Below are 15,140 nucleotides of genomic sequence, written 5' to 3'. Positions count from 1 at the left end.
ATTTCTTTTAATTTCTTTTTGACAGATTGGGTTAATTCAAAAGCCTTGCTTTCAAGATCCAAAATTCTTGTGCTTAGATTCCAGACTGTTATTAAAACTTTCTGCTATATTTCAAAATTCCCTGACTGATTCATTCCCAGAAATTCTGTTATTTGTTTTTAAAAATATAACTCTTCAGTGAATTTTTAATTCATGTTCAGAATTAAATTTTTAATTTCTTTGCGTTGTTTTTCAACTTTCTCATGAATCCTATTAAGCTTACTTGCAATTCATATTTTCTAAAACATTTTCTCCTCAACCCTATGTGGAAGGGTGTATGTTTTACTATTAAGTATAATGTTAGATAAGTAAAAATTTACCCAAACTTGGCTTGGCACCCATAGTTCAGTGAGTAGGGCGCTGGCCACATACACTGAGGCTGGCAGGTTTGAGCCCAGCCTGGGACTGTTAAACAACAATGACAACTGCAACCAAAAATAGCTGGGCATTGTGGTGGGTGCCTGTAGTCCCAGCTACTTGGGAGGCTGAATCAAGAGAATTGCTTAAGCCCAAGAGTTTGAAGTTGCTGTGAGCTGTGACACCACAGAACTCTACCAAGGGTGAAATAGTGAGACCCCGTCTCACAAAAAAAAAAAAAAAAAGAAAGAAAGAAAATTACCAAAACTGTGGTAGACAGAGAAAAAAATAATGAAATAATACAGAACTCATTATGAGAGACATGTGGGCAATATCAAACTAAAATCTGTATAATTGTTGAACATATATGGAAGAAATGAAGAAGACTATAGTTAAAGAAAATATATGAACAGTTCAGAATTTTCAAAATATTTTTGCTTTTAAAAATTTTTCAACAGATTTAGGGATCAGAAATGATTATTGGAATTCTGGGAAGATGGTTGACTGGTAGCAACCCTCCGCAGAAGCTCCTGACCAGAGGGAGAAAAACTAGATGGAATCAGACTCTATGAAGCCAAAGGTGGGGAGCTGAGCCAAGAAAGAAGTTTGGCAGGCTCTAACTCCAAGGAAGAGCATTCAAGAAAGCAAATTACAGGTACAAAGCCTATCAACTAGAGGATGGGAGACCCCTCTCCTAAGCAGGAGGCCTGCTGCAGGCTATCTGTGAGTGATCAGGAAACAAAAGACTTCTCATTTTACCTTGCTGGAGAGAGCCACTAAACACCAGATCTCTTTCTCCAGGGAGGTCCCACTTATGAACCTAGACACAACCCTCCCAGGCATAAAATTGAACAGATATTTCCCCCCACAAGTCCAAATTCTCATTCCACTCTTTCCCCATCTCATGGTGGTCTGAAGTTTTTCCCCCTGCAGAGCACAGAGTCTCTTTCTTGGTCTTCTCCTGAGAGATCTGGGCATGGTGTGGACCGCCAACCATCAGGACAGAATCTGTGACTAGTGGGGAAGAAGGAGGGCATGGGAAGAAAAGGATGCTCAGTGGGAGGAGGGGCAGTCCCCTATTTATGACTTTGCCCAGCCAGTGGTGGTGTTGACCCTCAGTTCAGGCTGTGTCTGGTGGCAAGGGGTGCAGAACCCCCAGTTCTGATGGCACCCACAGTGGGAAAGTGGTTGCCCCAGGTGGACTGAGTTTGGAAGGCAGGACTGGTCCCCAGCCCCTGATGGGCCTGCAAGCAGAGGCCTACCAGGCATGGAGTAAGACTTGAGGGCAAAGGCATGGTCCCCTGACTCCAACAGAACCCTTGAGCAGAGGCTTCCTGGGTGTGAACCAAGACCTGAGGAAAAGGGCATGGCCCCCTGTCTCTAGCAGGGTGGTGAGCAGAGGCTTTATCAGGGGAGGACTGAGACCTATAGGCAGGGTGTGGTGCCCTGATTCCAACAGAGCCTGTGAACAGAGGCTTGCCAGCAGTGGACTGAGACTGGCAGGCAGGGGCATGGTCCCCTAACTCCAACTGCTCTGGCAAACAGGGGCTAGCTGGGTGTGGACTGAGACTGATGGGTGGGTGGGGCACATGACTCCAACTGGGCTGTGAGCAGAGAAGCGGACAACAGTGTGGACTGAGTCTAGCCAGTGACGGTATTGATCCCTGGCTCTAATTGTGCTGTTGGAGATCCTTGAATCCCTCTCTGTTGAGCAGGGTTTGCACTGCCTGGGACAATTTAATTGGAACCCGTGTCTGGTGCTGTCCACTTGGGGACATTCTGAGTTTGACCTTTGAAGTTCTGTAGCAGAAAGAACCAAGGAGTGGGGGCTGGGCACCGCAGCTGTTTGTATCTCTTCACAGCTGAGATTTAAACCTAATACTGTGGCTTCTTAGGATAGGGTAGAGAGAGGTTGGCTGATATCAAAACAGAGCTAGCTTGCACTATCTCACCAAGTAGGGCTTCAGAGTCTCCCACCAAAACTCTAAAAGGGGCCGTTGTAAGGTTGTAGGAGATAAGCCACAATTACAAAGCCTAGTGCTTAGGTAAGGGGCTATCTCTATTACCTGGGAACCCCTACTCATTCTCACCCTACCAGTTCTAATAACCAAACGGTGGAAAATAAATGTGGTGCAGACTCAACAGAAGAACTCTGGCAAAACGAATAACCAGAGTAGATCAACTCCCCCCCCCAAAGAAATGACAAAGGAGATACAACTGAAGATGCCATGCATAGATAAATGGCAGCAATGTCAGAATATGGATGGCAAATAAGATAAGTAGAATGGAAGAAAAGATAGAAATTGAGTTCCAAAGATTGTCTCAAGAAACTAATGAATTCAAAGACAAAGTCACCAAAATATGGAGATAATGAGAAAAGACATCACAGAGCTCAAGGAAATGAAAAAGGTAGTTGAGGAGCTCTGAAATACACTAGAATCCCTCAGTTATAGAGTTGACCAGACAGAAGAAAGGATCTCTGAAACTGAAGACAAAGCCTTTGAACATTCCCAAACGTTCAAAGAGGCAGACAAATGGAGAACAAAAACTGATCATTCCCTCAGAGCATTGTAGGATCAATCCAAAAGATCAAAGATTCATCTTATAGGAATTTCTGAAGAAGAGGATGGTCCTAAAGGTACAGATGCTTTACTCCAGGAGATCTTGGAGGAGAATTTCCCAAACATTGCAAGAGATACAGAACTTCAGATAGTAGACAGTTTCATAACCCCAGCAAGACTCTGAATAAAGCATCTCCTAGACACATTGTGATTAACTTTGCCAAAGTTAAGACAAGGAGAAAGTTCTGTAAGCAGCCAGATGTAAGAAAAACATCACATACCAAGGGAGAAATATCAGAATGACTGCAGATCTCTCAGCCAAAATGTTTCAAGCCAGAAGAGGATGGTCATCAATCTCCTAAAATGAAACAACTTTCAGCCCAGGATCCTGTATCCAGCTAAAGTGAGTTTCATTTGTGATGGAGAAATCAAATACTTTAATGACATACAAACATTGAGGAAATTTGCCATAACTAAACCAGCTCTCCAGGATATTCTCAGACCTATCCTCCACAATGACCAGTGTAATGCTCTACCTCCTAAGTAAATTCACCCAGAAATATTTGAACAAAACCCAACTTCTGCAGGAGTGAAAGGATTAAAAATGTCCACTGGACATTGGAAAATCAGGACACCTCAAATGCAACCAAGCTTATCAATTCTCTCAATGTGAATGGTTTAAATTGTCCTTTAAAGAGGCACAGGCTGGCTTACTGGATACATAACTCAGACTGGATATGTGCTGTATTCAAGAATCTCACCTTACCTTAAAGGATAAAAATAGACTCAGGGTGAAGGGATGGACTTCTATTATACAGGCAAATGGAAACCAGAAAAAAGCAGGGGTTGCAATTTTAGTTGCAGATACAATTGGTTTTAAACCAACAAAGATAAAGAAAGATAAGGATGGTCACTATGTATTTGTCAAGGGAAACACTCAACATGAAGAGATTTCAATAATTAACATTATGTATCCGACCAGAATGCTCCTCAATTTATAAAGCAAACCCTAATGGATATGAACAACTTGATATCTTCCTGCACTATAATAGCTGGAGATTTTAACACCCCTTTGACAGTTTTGGATAGATTCTCCAAGAAGAAACTAAACAAAGAAATATTAGGCTTAAACCTGACCCTTGAACAAATGGACTTTACAGACCTCTACAGAACATTTCATCCTAATAAAACTGAATATACATTCTTCCCATCAGCCCATGGATCATCCTCCAAAATAGATCATGTCCTAGGACACAAGTCCAACCTCAGCAAATTTAAAAGATTAGAAATTATTCCTTGTATCTTCTTGGACCACCACAGAATAAAAGTTGAACTCAACAGCAACAGGAATCTTCATGCTCAAAGTCATGGAAAGTAAATAATCTTAGGCTGAATGATAACTGGGTCAAAGATGAGATTAAGAAGGAAATCACCAAATTTTTGGAACAAAAAGACAATGAAGACATAAATTATCCAAATCTATGGGATACTGCAAAGGTAGTCCTCAGAGGCAAATTTATAGCATTGTAAGCCTTCATCAAGAACACAGAAAGAGAGGAACAACTTAATGAATCATCTCAAGCAACTGGAAAAGGAAGAACATTCCAATCCCAAACCCAGCAGAAGAAAAGAAATAACCAAAATTAGGGCAGAATTAAATGAAATTGAAAAGAAAGGAATCATTCAGAAGATAAAACAAAAAGTTGGTTTTTTGAAAAGATTAACAAAATTGGTAAACATTTGGCCAACTTAACCAGAAACAGAAAAGTAAAATCTCTAATATCATTTATCAGAAATGATAAAGGAGAAATAACAAGACACCTCAGAAATTGAAAAAATCCTCAATGATTATTACAAAAATCTTTATGCCCAGAAATATGAAAATCTGAAGGAAATGGACCAATACCTGGAAGCACACCAGCTTCCTAGACTCAACCAGAAAGAATTAGAAATCTTGAATAGACCTATATCAATCACTGAAATAGCATCAACAATATGAAATCTCCCAAAAAAGAAAAGTCTGGAACAAGATGGCTTCACATTTGAATTCTGTCAAACCTTTTAAGACGAACTAGGTACCTATATTGTACAACCTTTTCCAAAGCATAGAAAAAGAAGGAATACTTCCCAACACATTCTATGAAGCAAATATCACCCTGATCCCTAAACCAGGAAAGGATCCAACAAAGAAAGAAAATTATAGACCAATATCATTAATGAATAAAGATGCAAAAATATTCAATAAGATCTTAGCAAACAGAGTTCAACAACATATCAAAAAAATTATACAGCATAATCAAGTTGGTTTTATTCTGAGGTTACAGGGTTGGTTCAACATACGCAAATCTATAAATGTAAAGCATCATGTCAATAAAATAAAAAACAAAGACCATATGATTCTCTCAATTGATGCAGAAAAAGCCTTTGATAATATCCAGCATCCTTTCATCATGAGAATGCTTAAGAAAATAGGCATAGAAGGGACATTTCCTAAACTGATAGAGGCCATATACAGCAAACCCACAGCCAATATCATATTGAATGGTGTAAAATTGAAAACATTTCCACTGAGATCAGGAATGAGGCAAGGATGCCCACTGTCTCCACTGCTATTCAACATAGTAATGGAAGTCCTAGCCATTGCAGTCAGGCAAGAGATGATCAAGGGTATCCAAATAGGGTCAGAGGAGATCAAACTCTCACTCTTTGCTGATGATATGATCTAATACCTGGAAAATACCAGGGACTCAACTTCAAAACTCTTAGAAGTGATCAAGGAATACACCAGTGTCTCAGGACACAAAATTAATACTTACAAATCAGTAGCTTTCATGTATGCCAACAATAGTCAAGCTGAAAATACAGTCAAGGACTCTATTCCTTTTACAGTAGTCCCAAAGAAGATGAAATATCTGGGAATTTACCTAACAAAGGACATGAAAAATCTCTATAAAGAGAACCATGAAATGCTGAGAATGGAAATAGCTGAAGATGTTAACAAATGGAAAAACATATCATGCTCATGGCTGGGAAAAACATATCATGCTCATGGCTGGGAAGAATTAAAATGTCCATACTACCAAAAGCAATCTATAGATTTAATGCAATCCCTATTAAAGCACCATTGTCATACTTTAAAGAACTGGAAAAAATAGTACTTCATTTTATATGGAATCAGAAAAAACCTCAAATAGCAAATACATTTCTCAGAAATAAGAACAAATCAGGCGGTATCATGTTACCAGACTTCAGGCTATATTATAAATCTATAGTGATCAAAACAGCTTGGTACTGGCACAAAAACAGGGAGGTAGATTTATGGAACAGAATAGAGAACCAAGAGGTGAACCCAGCCACTTATCATCATTTTATCTTTGACAAGACTATCAAAAATATTCAGTGGGGGAAAGACTCCCTATTTAACAAATGGTGCTGGGTGAAGTGGCTGGCAACTTGTACAAGACTGAAATTGGACCCCCACCTTTCACCATTAACAAAAATTGATTCTCACTGGATAAAAGATTTAAACTTAAGACATGAAACTATAAAAACACTAGAAGAGAGTGTAGGGAAAACACTTGAAGAAATTGACCTGGGAGACTATTTTATGAGGAGGACCTCCTGGGCAATTGAAGCAACACCAAAAATACATTACTGGGATCTGATCAAACTAAAAAGCTTTTGCACAGCCAAAAGCACAGTAAGTAAAGCAAACAGACAACTTTCAGAATGGCAGAGGATTTTTGTAGGTTATGCTTCTGACAAAGGTCTGATAACTAGAATCTACAGAGAACTCAAACTAATCAATAAGAAAAGAACAAATAACCCAATTTCTTTGTGGGCAAGAGACTTGAACAGAAACTTTTTTGATGAAGACAGGCACATGGCCTACAAACACATGAAAAAATGCTCATCATCTTTAATCATCAGAGAAATGCAAATCAAAACCACTTTGAGATATCATCTAACTCCAATAAGATTAGCCCACTTCACAAAATCCCCAAACTACAGATGTTGGTGTCGATGCAGTGAGGAGGGAACACTTCTACACTGCTGGTGGGAATGCAAGCTAATACGACCTTTTTGGAAAGAAGTTTGAAGAACATTCAAAGAACTAAAAGTAGACCTACCATTTGATCCTGCAATTCCTCTACTAGGTATATAACCAGATGATTGAAATTTATTTTATAATAAGACATTTGCACCAGAATGTTTATTGCAGCCCAATTCATAATAGCTAAGACATGGAAACAGACATTACAAATTGTGGCATATGTACACCATGGAATACTATGCAGTCACAAAAAAGATGGAGACTTCACATCTTTTATGTTTACCTGGATGGAGCTGGAACATAGTCTTCTTAGTAAAGTATCTCAAGAATGGAAAAAGAAGTATCTAATGTACTCAATACTACTATGAAATCAATATATAATCACCTATACATTCATATGAATGGCAAAACATAACTATAGTCCAGAAAGTAGAAGGGAAGAGGAGAGAGAGGGGAGGGGAAAGGGTATTGGAAGAGGGAGGGTATTTGGGGGGACCTCACCTAATGTACATGATGCAATGCTGTATTTCAAAATTATTAAGAAATGAGTATAGGGCGGCACTGGCCCCATATGCCGGAGGTGGCAGGTTCGAACCCAGCCCTGGCCAAAAACTGCAAAAAAAAGAAAAAAAGAAATGAGTATAATTGTGATGGATTTGTTACTTAGATCAATGTAAGCATTTCACATTGTATATCAAAGCAGTACACTTAACCCCATAAATGCATCAATGTACAAAGTTATGATTTAATAAAAAATAATTTAAAAAAGAAAATACACATAATTTTATATTCAAAAAAATTGAAAAGTTTCTGGATCTGGAAAAAAAAAAGAAATGTTTTTGTTTCTTGGATGAATTGTATAATGCTGAAGTCAGGGCTTTTAGATTACCCATCACCAGAATAGTGTACATTGTACCCAGTAGGTAAATTGTTTATCCCTCACTTCCTGGTCTTCTTCCCCCTTCTTAGTTTTCAATGGCAGTTACACCACCTGATGGCTATATAGACTCATTGTTTATCTCTAGTTCATACTTGAAAATATGTGATGTTTATTTTCTATTCTTGAGATATTTCACTTAGGATAATCATCTCCAGCTCTAACCAAGTTGCTGAAATAGGCATTAATTCATTTGTTTTTATGGCTGTGTAATATTTCCTGGTGTGTGGTTTGTGTGTGTGTATACATACACACTACATTTTCTTTATCCACTCATCAGTTGATGGGCTCTTAGTTGATTCCATATCTTTGCAACTGTGAATTACATTGTGATAAACTTTTGGGTGCAGGTGGCTTTTTGACATAATCAGAGTTTTTAAGATTAAGGGATGCTATTTGTATTGAATTTTTGCTGTACCTATTAAGATGATCATTTGGCTTTTGTTTTTAATTTCGTTTGTTCATGTAGTGAACCACATTTATTGATATGCATGTGTTGAATTATCTTTGCATTCCTGGGATGAAACCCACTTAATTGTGAATTATCTTTTTTTCCCCAATTTTTTTGTTACTGTTTCAATTCCACCATTTGTTATTGGTTTCTTCAGAATTTCTATTTCTATCTGATTCAAGGTTGGGAAATTTTGTGTTTCCAAAAATTTATTCATTTCCTCTAAATTTTCTACTTTGTGTGTGTAGAGGTTTTTATAGTAATCTTGGATGATCTTTGGTATTTCCATGGAATCAGGTGTAATGCCTCTTTTTAAAAAACTGATTGAGCTTATTTCGATAATTTCTTTTATTTTCTTGTTAATCTAGATAGTGGTGTATCAAATTGTGTTTCTTTTCAAATAACCAATTTTTCCTTTTAGTAACTCACTGTATTATTTTGGGGTTTTCAATTTCATTTGGTTCTGTTCAGATCTTCATTATTTCTTTTCTTCTGCTAGGTTTAGGTATGGCTTGTTCTTGTTTTTCCAGTTCCTTGCAGTGTGATTTTAGATGTGAATTTGTAATTTTTCTTTTTCTTTGAGACATCATAGAGTATTACATGTAGGGATTTAGTGCTATAAATTTCTCTGTTAGCACTGCTTTTCCTGTATCCTAGATTTTAGTGGCATGTGTCACTTTTGTCATTACATTAAAAAATTTTGACTTCCATTTTGATTTCATCCAACCAAGGAGTAGGTTGTTGAATTTCTATGTGTTTGTGTAGTTTTGAGAGTTCCTCTTGGAATTGACTTCTAGTTTATTCCACTGTGGTCTGAGAAAGTACATGGTATGATGTCAATTTTCAAAAACTTTCTGAGACCTGTTTTGTGGCCTAACTTATGAGCTATCTTGGAAAATGTTCCATGTGCTGATGAGAAGATTGTATATTTTGCCAGTTTGGGGTAGAAACATCTCTGAGATCCATTTGTTCTAGAGTCTCATTTAAATCTAGTGTTTCTATATTGGTTTTCTCCCTCAATAATCGGTGTAGTTCTGTCAATGGAGTGTTGATGTTTCCAGCTATTATGATGCTGTTTATTTCTTTCCTTAAGGCAAGTAGTGTTTTTCTTTTAAATGAATGTTGGAACTCATGCATTAGTTGCATATATATTTAGGATTGTTGTATCTAATTGTTGAGTCTCTTTTTCATTATATACTGACCATGTCTATCTATTTTTTAGTGTTGTTGATTTAAAGTCTGTTTTATCTGACATAAGAATAGTGACTTATATTCACTTTTTTTCCATTTGCAGAGAATATTTTCCCCCACTCATTTATTTTGAATCTATGAGAATCTTTATGAGCAAATGTGTTTTTTTGAGAAAGCATATATTTAGGTTTAACATATAAAATATACTTATGATAACTTATATTTTAATGGCCTTATCTACTAATTTTATTATTTTTGTCATTTTGGTTTTGATTTATGGATATGTTTTTCTATTTCTTTGAATGTCTGGTATGCAAATTATGCTTGGTATGGGAATTATTTCAAGGCTCTGTGGTAATATGGACATATAAAAGAAAATAACAATGCTCAACAGTTTGCTTTAGGTGAAAATGAGACTTTCCTAAGTCTTTAGCTGGTTTATCATTTGTTGAGGATAGAACTCAACAAATCTTGAAGATAAGATCTAGAAAGATTTAGGTGGGGAGGAATGAAGTTGAGGAGTTCTGATAGGATGGTATTTCTCTTCTCAGGAACTTAGGAGGCAAAGCCACAACTTGAGTGTGAGGGAAAAGTAGAAGGAGAATGATTTGAGGAATATTAAATGTACTCTGGGCTATGGCTGAGTGACGAGAAATCAACCAAAAACTATTAAAATGATTATATTAATAGGTGGCTGTAGCTGAGGTTAGGGTATAGGCCTAGGAGAAGGGGGTAGTAATATTACCCAGGCAGGAATTCTCCAAGTATTTCCTTGACCAGAAAGCCTCCCTTGTCCACTGAGTCTAACAGCTCGGATCACAGTCTCTTTTATGCATTTTCATTCCACACCTTTGCATCACACTGTTCATCATCAGATGGTAATGGTTGGAGTTCTGCATGACTTTTGAGATTCCCACCACTTTGTAACTCTTTCTGGGAACTGCATGAGGATATTAGAAGTCTTAAATTCATTTCTTTGATTTTCTAATTTAACTGTCAGAGTTGATCATTTGACTCTGTACTTCTTTTACCTGCTCTTCATTTTTCTTTCCCTTCCTGTGTAACTATATAATCATTACCCTTTTCTTTTAATCTCTATTCTTGGGGGGAACATGTAAAATACACTCTCACTTCCAGTCTTTTAAAAAAATTTCTTATATCTAGTTTTCTTCTGCATATTTGTAGCAAATTATTAGTTTCCTCCCTAAAGTTCATTCTCCCTTTTTCCTACATATATCTTCTGATCATGACTACATTTTCCCCATTCCCCAAAGCTGGGTGAGGGAATGTAATTGCATTTTTTGCCAATAAAATGTGAGAAGAAGCTATGTGTGCAATATCTGCCTCACTTGCTTAAAAAAGTTGTTTTCCTTTAGTCTTCTGCTGTGTCCTTTCCACAAGGTGAAGCGTAGAGGTCCTGGCAACTTCATTATAAGGAAGAGAATCACAGCCTATCAGATTAAGAATCATTGACTTAGAGCAAGACTATCCTATAAGCCTGGAAATTACTCTACCACTCAGAGGACTCAGAGTATGTCACTTCTTTCAGATTACTGAGTGAAAGAGAAAAAAAAAATCAACTACATTTGTGTCTCTTGGTCTTAGCAGTTTAGCTTTTAAACTAACTAATAAACATTTATTCCTAATTGTTAACATATCACTAACATCATAGGAAAGGAATTTCTTGTTCATGTGGTTCTTATTCTTTTAAAATAAAAAAGTACCTGCCCTAGCCTAATGCTACCAAGGCAGATTTTCTTTTATCTGTAGTTATTTCTATTAATAACCTATCCATAATGACAACTAACATGGTTTCTAAACTGGATTGTGTAAAGGAAGGAGAATCGCCTAAGCCCAAGAGTTAGAGGTTGCTGTGAGTCGTGTGACGCCACAGCACTCTACCCGAGGGCGGTACAGTGACACTCTGTCTCTACAAAAAAAAAAAAAAAGAAAAGAATAATTCTGAAACTAGGTACTATTATTCCCATTCAATAGATTGAAAAAATTGGGATTCAGCGAGATTACGAGACTTACACAAATTTATACAGCTATTTAAGTAACAATAAGTTCTCAAAGACATTAGCAAACTACTTTAGTGCTTGTTTCAAGTACACATATATTCAAGTATATATCTTGCTGCCTGACAAAATTAGAACCATTTCAATAAAACCACAGGTATCCAGGCTACCCTCTTCTTGTTGAACAACACAGAAGAAAAGGCATACATTTCTAAACAGGTGCCAAATTGGGGGAAGAAGAAATAAAATATTGCCAATCTTTTGTCAGGCATTAGGTACTGTTACATGAGATAAGACTTTTCATTATCATAATTGAGTGCCAGAGAAGTTAAGAGATTCACTCAAAGTCATGCAATCAGTAGTTTTTAGAATTAGGATTTGACCCTGAGTCTGTAAAGACTCTGAAGCCCATGTTATTGCCATTAGAGCCTGCGGGTAAGTCCTGAATGAGACAGAAGCTCCACAGACAGAGTTGACCACTTCCCTCCTGGGAGTCAAGGAAGGGTTGGCAAAAGAAAGGGAGTTAGATCTGGTAGTATTTGGATACGGAGAGAGAATGGCTGGGGGTTGCACCCAGGAAGTAGGGGGAGCCAAAGTGTGAGTGAGGGATGATGAGGAGCCAGTTATTTTAGGGGATGGCTTATGTAGACAAGCCTGGGGATGTTTGCTTCTACTGTTCCACGGAGAACTGTCCATAAATGCTAGCTGCCTGCCTGACACCCTCTCTCCAGTCCATTCAGAGGTGTGGCACATTCTGAGCACCTGAGCCTGGGTCTGCCCTGCCCCAGAGTCTGTGAGTTTCCAGCAGGGAGTGTCCTGCTGTCCCTGTTTGGTCCTACATCCCTTCTCATACCTTTTGATGGGAAGTCTGAACTGATGTGAACCTCTGTGATATCCAGGTCCCCAGCAAAGAGGCACTTGACTTAATTGCTCCTTCAGGGTCCACTTAGAGTAATTACTTTCCTTAGTGTCTCCCTCAGGCAGCGGTTGACATTACTAACATTAAGCCACATATTCTTGGTCAAGGTCAGCTTAAATATAGGAAGGAAACCTGTCTAGACTGTTCTTATCTCAGATTGCACACTGCCTTGGAGTCACCCATGTTTCTGATCTCAAATGTGGTTGAAGAAAGAGGATGGCTATACATAAAACCTAGTAGCTCCAGAGAGGTGAGATAGCTTTTTCAAGGTATTTATGAGTATTCTCAAGATGTTCTTTCTTTTTTTTTTTCCTAGGATGTTTCTTTCCATTGAGTGATGTAAAAAATTAAGAAAAGTTCTGCTCATAATTCTAAGTCTGCCTAATTTATATCATTAACTATGTTTATAAAGGACCCAATTAGTTTTGTTGAGCTGACCCAGAGTTGGTAATATTTGAGTATTTATCTCTTTATGTCATTACTATTTGATTAGTAAATGAAATAAAATAATAAATGGAGTGCCAAAATTGGGTGAGAGTTTCAGGTTTGCACTGAGAATCTCACACATAAATATGATCATATAAATTCTTGCTTTTTCTTTTTCTTGGCTTTTGTTTGATATTTGATGGGATTGCATTTAGAGAGGAAACTAATAAATTATACAAAAAAGATTCAGAATCCCAAAATCTCACAATGAGACACTAGTATTGTAACTTGTACTGTGTTCGACTAGAGTAAGTCACTTGGATTCATTTGTGATTTTCCAAGAAATAGATGGGATAAGGTCATTTTCAAATGTCTTTCAATGTAAAACTGAACATAAGAGATTTAGGCATGCTCTTATTTTTAGTTTTCTATTATTGAAACATGTTTACAATAGAAGTATCTACCTTCATATAAAATTAAAGGACATTGGATTAATTATATGGTATCTGAAAATCCTTGAACGCTTTTAGGGATAAAAATAATGAGAGTAAATAAGTTCTCCATTATTAATTAAAGGTCTTCAAAAGGTAATAATTCTCCATTTGTGAAACTATGAACAATAAATGGAACTAAGAAAAAATTTCACTACAAATAAACTGTGTTCCATGTAAAATTCAATCTATCTTTAGGGAAACCTCAATGAAATCAATTTTTTTATTTCAGGGATTTTGAGGGCATGAGTTGTTTCTTTAAAGTGGTAAAAAAATCACCCATGATATGTTTTTATTTTCTCAGAAGCTTGAGAGCCAAAAGGTGATAAATGTGGAAAATAACCATTGTTTAATATCTTATTGCTTTGCTTGTTGGGGGGGGGGGTGTCACTATGTTTTCTGAATGTGATATGTGTTTAAACTCAGCACTTGCTAACTGAAAGTGTGTTCTTTTTTTCTCACATCCTTGGTAATAATCTTGTGATGCTTGATGAGACTTAAAGCCAATGACCTATGCATCTTGGGAGAATAAGGTCTTTGCTGTTATTTTCAAAAGAAGAAATAATTAACTGAGGCCCAATGGAGATTTTATGGTTATTATCATAGGATGGGTATCTGCATCCTGATTCTTTGATCTCCTCTTGACTGACTGGCTGAGGAGACTGTCCACCTGCTCTGGAAATCACAGTGAGTGAGTGACAGACCCAGCACTCTGCTGCTCAGGGAGTGCTAAGTGATGAATGTGTTCATTTCCTCCTGGTTTGTTTGCAGTGTGCACTGTGGGGTGATGTGTGATGTGATGCTAGCTGGGGGAGTCAGGGGGCTAAAATCCTATGGAGGACATCAGTGGGAATGCAGAAACCTCACATTGGACATTAGTGGGACAAATCCAATTCTGTTCCTTTTCAGCCTCATGGCAATCCCTGAAATAAAACAGGAATCACTCACTGGGCAGTAAGTGTATTACGGTTATTTCTCCAGATTCACACATAACTCAGACCAAGAAAAAGTAATTATTCAATCTTTTTGTTCTAAACAAAAATGAAATCAGCTAGAGCATATTGTGTTTATTATATCCACTAAAGTTGAGGTATCCTAATACCTTGCTGCTGGGAAGACACACGGATGGAACCCCATCACTTCCATCATCTTTGATCAGACTCCATGCTAATATAGCCTACTCCGTGGAGTCATCCGAGGAGCATGGGGATTTTATACTTCTTTATTCTTCACTTCAAAAAATGGTGATATGACTCAGATTGGAGGTAAGGTTTGGTCATTCTGCATAAAATTTTTAATGTTTTGGTTGTAAATACATTTCTGACAAAAAAGAGAACTATTAATTAAAAGCGAATATCTTCCTTAACTCTTTAATGAATTGAGTTGAAAAGAAGGGAAAAACAACTGTGTTTCATGATGATTTGCCTTAAACAATACAGAATGTGCACTGTCTTGAGAACCAAAGTTATTCTACTGTATTAATGCTAATCTGTTCTTTAGCATTATCACAACACACAAATTACAGTGCCCACCACTGCCTGCCAGGTGTGCAGCTGGGTACCGAGAAGGGATGTCCAGAGACCCATGGGGCATATATGAACCATATGGGAGGCAGTTGGGCAACCTGAGCAAGCAGTGACATGTAATGGGCTCCAGGATGGAAGTCATTGTGGGGATACAAAGAAGAGAATGGGCC

The sequence above is a fragment of the Nycticebus coucang genome, chromosome 3 (assembly GCF_027406575.1).
Source record: "Nycticebus coucang isolate mNycCou1 chromosome 3, mNycCou1.pri, whole genome shotgun sequence".
Lineage (NCBI taxonomy): Eukaryota > Metazoa > Chordata > Mammalia > Primates > Lorisidae > Nycticebus > Nycticebus coucang.
The sequence above is the reverse complement of the archived record's forward strand: the minus strand, read 5'-3'. Positions refer to the sequence as shown.